Raw genomic sequence first — 5,216 nt, forward strand, 5'->3', positions numbered from 1 at the left:
AGAAGGAAAGGAAGGAAGGAAAGGAAGGAAGGAAAGCAAGCATGAAGCAAAAAGAGGCAATGCTTAACTACTTTGGGAATCTGTATCTTAGAGACAACATGACTACAAGGAAATTAGGCACAGGTGACAATTTGCATGCAAATTTGCACTTGCAAGATTTGTGGATCTAATATAGTTTGAACAGAATATTTAACCTCAAAACCAAGATAATTCTACTTAGTATAGCCCAATTTTCTGTATTTCTCAAGATGGGGTACCCACAGGGTACACAGCAGGGTACTAAGGGGGATATCAAGCTTCAGGATAAATATAGCTTATTTTTGGAGTGTTCATGGTTTCCAAAGTTTACTCTTTTACAAAAATAGAACAGGCATATTGTAAATTTTGCACTCATTGTTAAGATAAACTCAAGGTTTCAGGAAAATTCCAGCTTGGAATGCCACTGCAAGCTCTTCCCCCACACCTCCGCCTCCGGGAGTATGCATGCATTCTCAGTCTCTAATTTGAGGGAAAGAAGCCAAGAATCTCATCCTAAAGCATGATGAGCATTTTTGGTAGGTTGGGTAGGTTTCTTATGAGCATTTTTGGTTGGTTGCGTAGGTTTCTTAGCTTTTCCAAGTTAAAAGAGGTGGGCCAGGGTCTTATTTTCAGTTTAAAACCAAGCCAGCCCAGATGGACTGTGCCATCATGAACAGGCTTAGGGTAAAATACGTGGCAGTCTGTGTGACCAGCTAATGGTGCAAGTTCGGTAGAGTATCCTAAATCAATTTAGAGCCAGTGGCTTGGGATCAGCATTCTAAGAAGAAATCAGAACTGAGGCGCCTGGGTGGTTCAGTCAGTTAAGCATTCAACTTCGGCTCAGGTCATGATTTCACAGCTTGTGAGTTCCAGCCTCATGTCAGGCTCTGTGCTGGCAGCTCAGACCCTGGATCCTGCTTCATATTGTGTCTCTGTCTCTCTCTGTGCCCTTCCGCCACTTGTGCTGGTCTCTCTCCCTCTCTCTCTCAAAAATAAACATTAAAAAAAGCAATCAGAACCCAGTCTTGAACACAGACTGCCCCATCAGTGTCCTGCCTTAATTACAAAGCTCAAGATCAGCCAGGCCTGCTGTCAATGCTCATCTCAGGCCTTTATATTTGTTCTTCCCTCTGCCCCATAAGCTCTTCCCCAGGGAGTCTTCTGATTCTCAACCTCACCTCCTTCAGGTCACTACGCAAGACCACCTCCTTCAGTGAGGCCTTCCTTGACCGCCCTACTTAAAATCAGAAATCCCCGCTTCTGCTTAATCTTTGTCCATAACACACCTACTACCACCTAATAGTCTACATACAGTACTTGTTAATTTTCTTTTATTGTATATCATCCACCACTTCCAGAATGTTAGCTCCCTAAAGATAGGAATTTTTGTGTGCTTTATTCCCCACTGATATTCTTTAGCACCTAGAAAATAGCAATAAATATTTAAAGGAGTGAATCAATTATATCATTTAATCTTCACAGAAATTACATCTTTTAATGCCTCTCTTAGGTGTGAATCCTGCCATCAGTGTTGTTTAGATAATGACAATAAATAACCTTAGTCCAAGAGTCTTAGCTCAGGCTGCTATTAACACAATACCATATACTGAGTGGCTTAAACAACAGAAACTCACTTCTCACAGTAATGGAAGGTAAAAATCTGAGATGGCAACATCAACATAGTACAGATTCTGGGAAGAACCCTCTTCTGAGTTGCAAAGACCCATGTTCTTGCTGTGTCTTCACATGCAAGAAAGAAAGAAGGTGGATCTCTTGCCCTTCTGTTGAGGACACTGAGCCTATCATGGAGGCTCCACCCTCATGACCTGGTGGTTACCTCTCAAAGCCCCCACCTCCTAATACCATCCTACTGGAGATTAGGGTTTCAACGTAGGGATCCTGGGAGGACACAAACATGCATCTGTAACACCAAGTATGCAATCACATATGTTGGCACCCTTTCTAAAATTGATACTATCACTCCTTTACTAGATGAGGAGATTGAGATTCAGACAGTAAATAACTTGCTCAAGGACACAGAATGAAGCACTAAACTCAGGTCTATCTACCTCCAAAGTTATGTGCTTATAAACTCAATGAATATTTTGATGACAAAAATAATTATTAGTAGTACTATTATTATCACACTCTTCATTAGGAAAAATGATTTCCCATCCATTAACTCACTGGATAGTCACAACAGCCCCAAGAAGAAGTTAGCAAAGCTGTCATACTCCCACTCCTTACAAATGTGAAAACTGAGAGTCTGAAATATTGAACAACTTATCCAAGATCACATACCTAGAAGAGGGAGACTGAGGGAACACTATGAAAACTCACTGCTGCCATCAACAGCTTTGGCCAAAGTCATCCATTTATACACCCAAATGACATGACTCCAAGTCTAGCAATCCTGCACAAAGTCAGGCTAAGTTACGGGATTTTTCGTACCTATTAATTTTTTCCATTACATATAAATACTTACATCCAAGCTGCAGATCCAGTCTCCAAACCTGCGAGACTGGACAGTTCCATACTTGAGTAAATAGGACAAAGGCAAGGAACTTAGCCCCAATATAAAATGCTTCATGGAAGGGGGCGGTAATGTGTCCTAGCTCCAGGGGGTGGCAGCAGTGACAAGAAGAACAAAGTCTTCAAAGTTGGACACAGACACTCTTTCTAGAGCAGTCTGTGGGATAAGTTAAGGATTATTCTATACAAGCTCAGTTCTATTGGTGAGATAGGGCAAACATTTTATACGAGTAAAATCCTGAAGGATTTTTTAACACATGAGAAAGCAGACACTAAGAAAGACTAAAGCTAGGGGTGCCTGGGCAGCTCACTTGTAAGTGTCTGACTCTGGATTTTGGCTCAGATCATGATCTCATGGTTTGTGGGATTGAGCCCCACACTGGGCTCTGCACTGACAGCAAGGAGCCTTCTTGGGATTCTCTATCTCCCTCTCTCTCTGCCTTTCCCCAGCTTGCACATACAGATGCACACTCGCCCTCACAAAATAAATAAACTTTAAAACTAAAAATAAAGACTAAGGCTAGATTTATTGATAGCACAGACCTTTGGGGACTAAGGTATTGCTCTTGGATATTGTCCGTTGGAAAGCTATTTGGGGAAGGATGCATTATCCCACTCTCAAACTATCTACTGGGAGTAGATTCTACATCCCAGACCACACTGTATTTTGATTGTTTACATGTGTTCTCTGATCCCCATCCCCACCCCCACCTCACTTACATGTAAATTCCTTGAAGGCAACCACTGGGCTATGTTTCTCTTTGTATCTCAAGTACTCAGCACAATTTCTCCTGCGCATGACAATTATTTGTCAAATAAAATTAAATAAGATTTCATCATGGCATTTGTGTAGGGGCCTAAGCTCCTGCTACTAGCCAACTGAGAACTTCTATATAAACAAATATTGCTTTATTTTTTATTCCCAGTATTAGCACAGAGCCTGGTACATTGTAAGCTTTCCAAAAATTTTTGCAATGAATGTTTGGATAGATGAATGGATGTTACTAGAGTTCACAATTCATCTCCTTAATGGAGTGCAACATTTTAAAAAGATAAGGGATGCTTAGCTCCCAGATCTTGGTTTCTAACACTACTTTTTAATACAACAAACCAGAGATTCTTGGATAAATGATTCCAGGTTGAATATGGGGCTGGCTGGGACAAAGAATATGCAAGATGAGTCTGGAACATCTTACAATGTGGGAAAGTAAGGAAGTACTCAAAAAAAAAAAAAAAATGGAGTTTGCCAAAGCAACACAGGAGCCAATGATAAAGCTCCCAAAAGCTAAAACAATTTAAGCAACCCAACAAATAAAGTAGTACTGGATTATAACCCAAAGCATAAAATGAATAATGATATAAATGACTGAATAAAGAAGTTAGAAAAAAAGGGGTGCCTTGGTGGCTCAGCTGGTTAAGCATCTGACTCTTGATTTCAACTCATTTCATGATCTCATGGTTTCTAAGACTGAGCCCCAAATCAGACTCCACGCAGTCTGCCTGGGATTCTCTCTCCCTTTCTCTCTTTGCCCCCATGCACTCTCTCTGTCTTTGTCTCTCTTCCAAAATAAATAAGCAAACATTAAAAAAAAAAAAAAAGATTACAAATTTTGGGGCACCTAGGTGGCTCAGTCGCTTCAGTGTCTAACTCTTGACTTCAGCTCAGGTCATATCTCCCAGTTCATGGGTTTGAGCCCCATGTTGGGCTCCACACTGACAGTGCAGAGCCAGCTTCGAATTCTAGCTCTCCCTCTCTCTCGGCCCCTTCCCTGCACATGTGCTCGCTCTCTCTCTCTCGCTCTCAAAATAAGTAAATAAATGAATAAGTAAATAAATTAATAAATAAATAAGTTGGAAAAAAGAAGAATACTCCAGGCATAAGAATTCTCAGTCATGTGGGGTGCCCAGCTAGCTCAGTCAGTACAGCATGTGACTCTTCCTCTCGGGGGTTGATTTCAAGCCCCACATTGGTGTAGAGGTTACTTAAAATCTTTTTTAAAAAGAAGAATTCTAAGTAATTTATATAGATATCTGCACCCTCCTAGTGGTGGAAGATAACTCCCCACATCTTAAGTGTGGACTGGGCACAGTGACTTCCTTCCAAAAGGAACAGTATGCAAAGAGCGGGGGGGGGGGGGGGAGGGTGGGTTGTGGGGGGAGAGAATCACTTTACAACAGAGAAAGGACACACATACCATCACTCAGGTGATCAAGGCTAACAACCATAGTGACACCACTTTGATAACGTACACTTGATAGGATGTGATGAGAATGGCACTTTACCTCTGTGTTTCTCCCCAAATTCCGTAACCCCCATCTAATGATAGGAACAACATAAGACAAATGAAAGGATTTTCCCTGAAAAATCCAACCACTACTTAAAAGTGTCAAGGCCATCAAAATCAAGAAACTTATATCCAGGAGGACAAATAAATGTAATGTGGTATCCTGGATTAGATCCTGGAACAGACAACAGGGAAAATCCAAGAAAATCTGAGCAAGCTATAGTCTTGGGGCACCTGGGTGTCTCAGTTGGTTAAATGTCTGACATCAGCTCAGGTCATGATTTCACAGTTCATGAGTTTGAGCCACACATCAAGCTCACTGCTATCAGCACAGAGCTTGCTTTGAATTTCCTGTCCCCCTCTCTGTCCCTCCCACACGCA

Source organism: Lynx canadensis, chromosome C1 (assembly GCF_007474595.2).
Source record: "Lynx canadensis isolate LIC74 chromosome C1, mLynCan4.pri.v2, whole genome shotgun sequence".
In the NCBI taxonomy this organism is placed as follows: Eukaryota; Metazoa; Chordata; class Mammalia; order Carnivora; family Felidae; genus Lynx; species Lynx canadensis.